The sequence below is a fragment of the Schistocerca americana genome, chromosome 1 (assembly GCF_021461395.2).
Source record: "Schistocerca americana isolate TAMUIC-IGC-003095 chromosome 1, iqSchAmer2.1, whole genome shotgun sequence".
Taxonomy (NCBI): domain Eukaryota; kingdom Metazoa; phylum Arthropoda; class Insecta; order Orthoptera; family Acrididae; genus Schistocerca; species Schistocerca americana.
In genome coordinates, this window is record NC_060119.1 from 317,039,962 (window position 1) to 317,050,499 (window position 10,538).

The following is a 10,538-nucleotide window of genomic DNA, read 5'->3' on the forward strand; positions in this document are numbered from 1 at the left end:
TTTGAAATCTTTACATGGCCACCGAGAAGCGGTATTGGGAAATCGGTTTACGAAATCCGGTTTGGGAGCCCAATGTAAACGGGGTGAATATGAGCCGTCCCGGATTTCATCCTATCAATTCTCCTCCAGAGGTCGTACCCTTTCGCAACACTGGCGGCGAAGACTGTTGCTGTGATAAAGCCCATTAGGGTCGGTACCGCCTGTATTTGGCGTGTTGCGTGATGGACTGCGTAGCGTAGAAGTTTGTGGTCGTTAGCCGATCATATGTTGCTGGGGATCCCGACTCGCAACCTACGTTCCCGGTGCTGTTGGACGGGGACTTCAGCTGACTTAATAAGGTGATATCTTTTTTCTTATATCATTCGTTGGAAATACAGTTTCCTCCTTCCGTGTTGCAAGTGTGATGAACCTGAGACAGATTGCTGACTGATTCCCAGTCACGAAACTCTCCGCACCATTTATCTTGTGGTTCGCCGCTAAGAGACTTGTTGTGCAATTCTGATTCTAGGAATTCGTGTTGTCGTCTGAATGCGTCGATATTCTGGTTTCCATTTAAACCTTGGGGCTTACTGAGCATTATTTCTCAGTCTTAGTGTTCAGTCTGTTTCCGAAAGCACTGTGTATGACTGGACAGACCGAAGCACCAATGTATGGTCATTTCGCCAGATATTTCTGCGGAATCGTGACTGTTTGGGTCCATCAAGGACGTGCAATTATTGCACGGCTAATTTATCATTTTATGCCTTTTCTTGAGGTAATCATATGTTAGTGTGATTTGAATTGCTTGTTTAAAATACCTGTGGCTTGAGTGTGGTTTGGTTACTGCTTGAGGCAGTGCCAATTTGTTTCACGTGTTTTGGTGCTAATTTGATGTTGTTTTCTTTAATATTGTTCTAAGTGCACTGCCTTGAGTTTACTAGGATAAGACTGTTTATTTAAGGGGTATCAGTTGTCTCGAGTGCGTTGTCGTATTGGGACGCGCGATTGATTGGATCGCCGACCGGAGCGGCCTAGCGGTTCTGGGTGCTTCAGTCTGGAACCGCGCGTCCGCTACGGTCGCAGGTTCGAATCCTGCCTCGGGCATGGATGTATGTGATGTCCTTAGGTTAGTTAGGTTTAAGTAGTACAAAGTTCAAGGGAACTGATGACCTGATAAGTTAAGTCCCATAGTGCTCAGAGCCATTTGAACAATTGGATTGATTGGATCGTAATTTCTTAACATTTGTCGTATCCCTGAGCCTGGGTTGTGGGTTTGACCTACGCTTCGCCCCCTTCTCATATTGTAGTCTGTAACGTTCAATTTATGCTCCAGGTACACCCAATAACAGCTGCCTGGTTTGAAGCTAATAAATACAATTTGACGGAGTATATGTGAAACGAAGTAGGTCTGAGACTTGTATACCTCGCACTGTTGGTCGTGCCGACAATTGATGGTCGAGCGGGACAATTGGCCATTATCCACGTTGCCTGCCGTGCACAGGGTTCGTGTCTGTACGTGGTTGGCGCCTGGAGCTCAGATATATTTATAAGATAATTGACGTTTATTGGTCCGAGATCTACAAACTTAAAAGAAATGTAGCATTTTCAGGCTATGAAAGACTTGCATGTTTAAAGCTGCTTATTCTGTTTATTTAGTTAGGAATGCATTTACCAAGCGTGCCCTTTACTGTCTGTAAGTCAATTTCGTCACTGTTCAGTGTGTAGTCAGTCTAGTCCTGTGAAAGTATTTTATTGTAATCGCATTACTATAATCCCATGAAATTCGTATTAACGTAAATTGGCTTCTGCCGTTTCATGCGTAACGATTGATTCCTATCATCCTATTGTTAATCATGGCAAAATAATCCCATGAATGTTGTATTAGCGAAATCGGCTGCTGCCGTCTGACGTGCAACTATTAATCACTATAACGACATGCTGTTTAGGGAACTGTTAATAAATCCTAGTATGTTGGTTGTACTGATCGTATTTGTATCAGAATTATTGTCTCAAGGGAAAACTTCTGCCTGTTTAGGTATCTGGTAACCACTCAGGTGGCAAAATTTTTCATTACAATTGTTATCTGAATTAATTGTGTACACGAGTAAAAGGTGAATGAAGTTCTCCCTCTCCCCAAGGTCCAGTCCTTCCACTTAGTCTTTTATGGACTTTTTATGAGGCACCGATGTATCCCCTTATCAGAATATATTAGGATTTACTACTATTACGCTCAAATAACTGATGTTATCAATACACTGTTTGCTGTTATTTGTCTATACGTGATATCTGCTACGTAATGTTCAGTTGTGACGTAAACAGCCACTCATGCGTTGAAAATAATGGATGCTGCCAGAGATATAGCAATGTGATTTCTTTCTCTTTCACCTCTGGCTGAAGTTGCTGCTAAACTGACTCACCCAGACCGGGAACTGTCTTAGATGCGGCAAGAAGATGCAAAGTGCAAGCGTTGAAAATGAAAACGAAGTTACTCTTCTTTCGCATTACTCTTCAGAAAATAAAATGATCACGTACAACGTTTGAACCCTTCAGGTGCGACACGTGTTTTCAAACACAACAATGCATATTCACGTCAGTATTTACTGGAGTAGCATGGCATCTGTTTATTACTACTTCACTTGGGTGTGATTTGATCCTCACAGTAAATGCTTTTAGCAGAGTTCCTCAGTTAGCAGTCCATTTATCACACACGAAATTCAATACACGGTCACTTCTGTGGTCTACACCTCCGTTGTAGTTCTCTCAGACGAAATAGCGCCATTACCTCATTCGTACATACTGTCTCTGCTGATATACCAAATATTCACGTTTTCATACTGAGAACCACCAGCTGTCCTTTTCTTTGCGATACCCTGTAAGCTTCGCTCGCCTGTTATCTTCTGCTCTAATCTCTAGCTAATTCTCCAGTACTGAGTCTTTGACTTTTGCATTCCTCTCTCGTCTCCTCTTTTTCTTTAATAATTTCAAGAACTCGACGTCTCTACTTAATATTTGGTAATTCATTACAACAATGCCACTATGATATTCTGATGCCAACTTCTTCGTTCCGCTCGTATCTGCACGTTCAAACTCTTTCCAGTGTCTCAGCACTGTAAATTCCTTCACCCCGGGAACACCATGCAACTATTAACGAAAAGGACACTGCTTAAGCCGGCCGCTGTGGCCGTGCGGTTCTAGGTGCTTCATTGCGGAACCGCGCTGCTGCTAAGGTCCCAGGTTCGAATCCTGCCTCGGGCATGGATGTGTGTGATGTCCTTAGGTTATTTAGGTTTAAGTAATTCTAAGTCTAGGGGACTTATGACCTCAGATGTTATGTCCCATAGTGCTTAGAGCAATTTTTAACACTGCTTAATTTCCGCAAAATCATCACTCTTTCCCACTAATAAAAAGGCACGTCCCTTCCATTCGTCTAACACTTCAACGTTATAATTTCAGCAGTTCGCTTTTCCTTTGTCATTTTCCTCTTAATGCCGGCCGGAGTTGCCGAGCAGTTCTGGGCGCTTCAGTCTGGAACCGAGCGACCGCTACGGTCGCAGGTTCGAATCCTGCCTCGGGCATGGATGTGTGTGATGTCCTTAGGTTAGTTAGGTTTAAGTAGTCCGAAGTTGCAGGGAAGTGATGACCTCAGAAGTTAAGTCCCATATTGCTCAGAGCCATTTGAACCACTTTTTCCTCTTAATAAGAATTTCCACAGATTACATTTCACTTGTCGAACAAAAGCACTCTCTTTTGCATTTACTGTACATAAAAATCTTATAAAACTTGGGATACAAACATTTATGCTATATTTTCGCTACATTTGAGCTGATACATAAAAAAAACACAGTAGCATGTAGGGTATAGTGATTTCACATTGCTTGTAACGATTGTTGCTAAAATACATGGTGTTTATTAGCAGTATTGTTGCTAAAATACATGGTGTTTATTAGTAGTGGAGAAAGTGTCCGTTATAGTAGAACTAGGAAATGCCCAATACGGGCCAAACATGAGTTCAGCATATCTCAATCAACGGTACTGCGTATTCTGAAATGCTGTCAAGAAGTCATTTACACTCAGTTACTACACACCAGCTATCGACATTATGGGTCTGCATTTCCAGAGAATACGGAACAGTTCAAAGACACTTTTGCTATCATTATTAGCACGCGATATTTAGTGACAGGCTTTTCTCAAGGAAATATTGCACAACAACACTTGCAGATCGACAAGTCGTGATATTCTTCACATCCGACACTTCTGAAGCAGGGCCAGCTAACGTCTGATGATGGACACTGGGTACTCGCATGTATAACATCCCTGTGAATACGAAAAAAGTCAAGTAGTTCTCTGGAATTGTAATTCCATAATTTGAAATACGATCAGCGCTATATCGTCAAATTAAAATAAGCAATTTAACCAGGCAAAATTAATAAACAGGGACCACAAGGTCGCTTCTATTCTGTACATTATTACGTATGGAACGAAATAAGTACTAATCAACACTGAAAATAAGAGTTCTACGTCATAGAAAAATTGGGTGTTTTAAAAATGCACTCGGTCGTTGGTGAAGATCCAGAGAATTATCTGGTACAGTCGTAAACAAGTGCTGCCTTACCCGAAACAAAATGGTTCAAATGACTCTGAGCACTATGGGACTCAACTGCTGAGGTCATTAGTTCCCTAGAACTTAGAACTAGTTAAACCTAACTAACCTAAGGACATCACAAACATCCATGCCCGAGGCAGGATTCGAACCTGCGACCGTAGCGGTCTTGCGGTTCCAGACTGCAGCGCCTTTAACCGCACGGCCACTTCGGCCGGCTTACCCGAAACGCGCTGGTTTCTATTCCCGAAAGAACCGGATTGTCTTTCGCTTACCTAAGTCCCTTCAGAGAATTGCTCATCCGGTACACTCTGTCGCTACCCATACCTGCACTCTTCCTGGTGATATTGCATCTACTGAGCTACAAAGATCAGAAAAAAGGAAGAGGCATCACGGATCATGTGATGTACAGGTACTTGCCCCGTGAGATACACGTGAGACAAACCGATGAGTCCAAAATAGTGACCAACTGCTAAACAGCGTTTCGGTCCACTTTTGGAATGCGTTACAGCAGAGACTGTGCGCGGTTTGGCTAGGTATTGACATGTTTCTGTATGTGGCTCGAGATGTCTACACCCGCCACACAATGCCCAGGTGGCTTGTGGGTGCGGGTTCACATTAGGCGAATTTGGCGGGCAAAGCATCAGCGTGGGCTAACTGCTCCTCGAACCACTGCTGCACGATTTTGGCGCTGTGACGCTGACAGGTGTCTTGCTGGGAGACGTCATCGCCGTCGCGGAAGATATCAGCCATGAAGAGATGCAGGTTGCCCACAGTACTCTCATGTGGTCAAAAGCTGTCACGATGCCTTCGGCTACTGCCACAGGTCACATGGAAGCCTAGATGAATGTCCCCCATGGCGTAAATCTTAACCACCGGCCTGCGACGTAGCACAGAGCGTATTTGGAGCAACAGTTAATTTCAACCAGCGACCTGTTTTAACAAGAAACGTGATCCATCCCTCCAGACTCAAGTTCCTATTGATCCACAGGTCAATCTCTGAGATCTCCTTGGATCAACAAGGCAACACGCAAGGGGTCCTCCGCTACGGAGCCGTATGTCGAACAATGTGTGCTGAACGGTGCGCTCCAAAACACTACTCTGCCAGCGCTGGAATGGTACTCTGTCGCCAGATCTGCTACATTTCGACGCGTATCCTTCTTTAAAGAGTGGACAAGCCTCTGACCTCCATCTTTCGTCATGAGGCGAAGCTGTCCGACACCTAGTCGCCTTCTCGTGGTTTCACCTTTCTTGAACCCACTTATACAAACGCCCACGATAGCAGCGCGAGAACAGCCGATCAGCTACGCCGTTTCCGAGATATTCGTTCACAGGCGCCGGCCCATAGCAAACTGCCACTTGTCAAAGTCGCTAATGTCAGTGGATTTCCCCAATCGCGGTCCAAATCGTAGCTACACTACTTCTTTATTCATCTCTGCTCCACTTACATACTTTTTCACCGCGTCACACGCCCGCGACACAACCAGGCGGCGTTCAGTCTCGCGGTTGGCGGTGGTCATAACGTTTTGGCTCGTCATGTACTTGAATTATGTGAGTTTCGTCATAAGGCAAAGTCACTGTCACAACATTTCTCTGTTCTTATTCGACTACGGTTTTGGAAGTAAGGCATCAGTACGTCACGAAATCGATTCAGAGGAGCGTTTATTATACACACATCAAAAGCAGTTTTGCTTCATCCCGGTTCCAAGAACTCCTCAAGATAGATGTTGACTGTGGGTATTGTATTACAGACACAGTCCCTTTGACTGTTCAGAGATGTCACTAAACTCGACCAAAGATACAAACAACCATGCATGAGCAGTGCATGTTAGACGGAGGGGGCCCGACAGCCGATCAATTCCAGTCATTCAACCAGGAAGGAGGTACAAGGCTCTTGTTGTCTGTAGTTCCACCATGCCTAGACGGTTAATACCGCGGTTCGATCGCGTACGCATTGGTACTTCCTGCCAGGAAGAGCTCTCAACGAGGGAAGTGTCCAGGCGTTTCGGAGTGAACCAAAGCGACGTTGTTCGGACTTGGACGAGATACAGAGAGGCAGGAACTGTCGATAACATGCCTCGCTCAGGCCGCCCAAAGGCTACTACTGCAATGGATGACCGCTAGCTACGGATTATAGGTCGGAGTAACCATGACAGCAACGCCACCATGTTGAATAATACTTTTCGTGCAGCCACAGAACGTCGTCTTACTACCCAATAACGCGCAATAGGCTGCATGATGCTCATCTTCACTCCCGATGTCCATGGCGAGGTTCATTTTTGCAACCACGATACCAAGCTGCACGGTACAGATGGGCCCAACAAAATGCCAAATGGACCGCTTAGGATTGGCATCACGCTCTCTTCAACGATGAGTGTCGCATATGCCTTCAACCAGACAATCACCGGAGACGTTTTTGGAGTCAACCTGGTCAGGCTGAACGCCTTAGACACACTGTCTTGCGAGTGAAGCAATGTGAAGATTCCTTGCCGTTTTGGGTTGGCATTATGTGGGGCCGCCGTTCGCAGTTGGTGGCCATGGAAGGCGCCGTAACAGTTGTACGATACGTGAATGCCATCGGCATACCGATAGTGCCACCATATCAGCAGCATATTGGCGAGGGATTCGTCTTCATGGACGACAATTCGCGCCCCCATCGTGTACAACTTGTGAATGACTTCCTTCAGGATAACGACATCGCTCGACTAGAGTGGCCATCATGTTCTCCAGACATGGACCCTTGCTAACCTGCCTGGGATAGACTGAAAAGGGCTGTTTATGGACGACGAGACCCACCAACCACTCTGAGGGATCTACGCCGAATCACCGTCCGTTGCGGTGTGGGACAATCTGGACCAGCAGTGCCTTGATGAACTTGTGGATAGTACGCCACGATAATACAGGCATGCATCAATGCAAGAGGACGTACTACTGGGTATTAGAGATACCGGTGAGTACAGCAATCTGGATCACCGCCTCTGAAGTTCTCGCTGTATGGTGGTACAGTATGCAATGTGTGCTTTCCACGAGCAATAAAACGGGCGGAAATGATGTTAATGTTAATCTCTATTCCAATTTTCTGTACAGGTTCCGGAACTCACGGAACCGAGGTGATGCAAAACTTTTTTTGAAGTGTGTATTTTCACCTCAGTCTACTCCACTTTTTTTCAAAACGTTTATTCGCCACAAATCCGGCGATAGGGAAACCTAAGAAGACGCGTTCTCTATTTTATCATGATCTACGTATGCCGTTGTACGTTGTCTCCTACATGATAATGCCCGTAAAAGTATGATCGAATCGTCTGGTTTTACGGCTACGACTTTGCTGGAGCAATGGCTGCTCTTCGGAGTAGCGCAACATAACCTTCAACGTGCTTGCTGTCCAGTATATTGCTAGAAGAACTCATACCAAAAATAACTGTTAACTGTCGACTAATCAAGAAAAATTTTTGCTTAGTTTAACCAAGCGTACGTTTTGGAGCGTCTCACTGATGAAATGGCAGTCAGTAATCATGCTTGATGTACACTACTGGCCATTAAAATTGCTACACCACGAAGATGACGTGTTACAGACGCGAAATTTAGCCGACAGGAAGAAGATGCTGTGATATGCAAATGATTAGCTTTTCAGAGCATTCACACAAGGTTGCCGCCGGTGGCGACACCTACAACGTGCTGACATAAGGAAAGTTTCCAACCGATTTCTCATTCACTAAGAGCAGTTGACCAGCGTTGCCTGGTGAAACGTTGTTGTGATGCCACGCGTAAGGAGGAGAAATGCGTACCATCACGTTTCCGACTTTGATAAAGGTCGGATTGTAGCCTATCGCGATTGCGGTTTATCGTATCGTGACATTGCTGCTCGCGTTGGCCGAGATCCAATGACTGTTAGCAGAATATGGAATCGATGGGTTCAGCAGGGTAATATGGAACGCCGTGCTGGATCCCAACGGCTTCGTATCACTAGCAGTCGAGATGACAGGCATCTTATCTGCATGGCTGTAACGGATCGTGCGGCCACGTCTCGATCCCTGAGTCAACAGATGGGGACGTTTGGAAGACAACAACCATCTGCACGAACAGTTCGACGACGTTTGCAGCAGCATGGACTATCAGCTCGGAGGCCATGGCTGCGGTTACCCTTGACGGACAGGAGCGCCTTCGATGGTGTACTCAACGACGAACCTGGGTGCACGAATGGCGAAACCATTTTTTCGGATGAATCCAGGTTCTGTTTACAGCATCATGACGGTCACATCCGTGTTTGGCGACATCGCGGTGAACTCGCATTGGAAGCATGTATTCGTCATCGCCGTATTGGCGTATCATCCGGCGTGATGGTATGGGGTGCCATTGGTCACACGTCTCGGTCACCTCTTGTTCACATTGACGGTACTTCGAACAGTGTACGTTACGTTTCAGATGTGTTACGACCCGTGGCTCTACCCTTCATTCGATCCCTGCGAAACTGTACATTTCAGCAGGATAATGCACGACCGCATGTTGCAGGTCCTGTACGGGCCTTTCTGGATACAGAAAATGTTCGACTGCTGCCCTGGTCAGCACATTCTCCAGATCTCTCACCAACTGAAAACATCTGGTCAATGGTGGCCGAGCAACTGGCTCGTCACAATACGCCAGTCACTACTCTTGAAGAATTGTAGTGTCGTGTTGAAGCTGCATGGGCAGTTGTACCTGTACACGCCATCAAAGCTCTTTTTGACTCAATGCCCAGGCGTATCGAGGCTGTTATTAAGGCCAGAGGTGGTTGTTCTGGGTACTGAATTCTCAGGACCTATGCACCCAAATTGCGCGAAAATGTAATCACATGTCAGTTTTAGTATAATATATTTGTCCAATGAATACCCGTTTATCATCTGCATTTGTTCTTGGTGTAGCAATTGTAATGGCCAGTAGTGTAGTATCCCGTAAGCAATGATTCGCACCTGGGAGGTGAATTTTATTTCAGGACTCGTTTATACCCATATTCCAAGATGTCAATGATCCGTCAGACATCGTTCTTACTGTCGCCTGCATATAGGCCTATGTTACCATTATAAACGTACGGATTAACTCTTTCAGGCTCTGCACCAAATATCATCCTAAATTTAGCGCAAGTGAATGGTAGATTTGGATGAAAACAACGACGCAAGTAATACACCACTAACGTTTCAGAAACACTTTTGAGTCTATGTATAGAGGCAACGAAAGTATTGTTCCATTCAACTGTGACGTCAACTCACACAAGTTGTCACAGGCTAGGCCTCACTGATGATAAGATGAACTACCATGGAAGACACAATTCGGTCCTGCGAACTGGACGAGTCTATATCACCGTTCAGAGGAAGCGATTGTTTGTGTTTCCTGTTGGTTGCCAGTTAGTGTTCTTCGTGTACTGTCGTTGCTACCTGACTCCTACGCAGTATAGTATTGCAGTCACCAAACACGGTAGATACAGGGAGAATAGGCCTTGGTCAATGAAGTGACAGCGTTTGTAACGTCTTTTATGTCGGAAGAGGCAATGCGATCTCCATCGTGGAGGATAAGGCCATTTGCGCTTCTCCAAGCTTCGTTAGATTGCACGAAATCTATTGTTAATTTATCAATATGAAACTTTATTTGTTAACTGGTATTACTTTTATGAAGTATAGTATAATTTTTTTTGTTTATTTTAAGAATGCACCAGTGGTGTTACTTTTGTCTTGTACAGAAGCGTATTTGCTCACAGCAATAAATCTTTCTCTTCAAGACTAAACAGAAAAAAAGGCCACGTAGTAAAGAAGTTTCAAAATATCTGTAGAACTGATCCACTAAGGCTGTTTTTCATTTACCTGTCTAGTGACATGATACGTCAAATAACAGTAAAAATTTGCAAACATTTCCAGCAGGACCGTGCTTGTTCTCGCACTAAATCTTGCACCTAACATGTGGAAAGTAATCATAACTCACAAGACTGAAG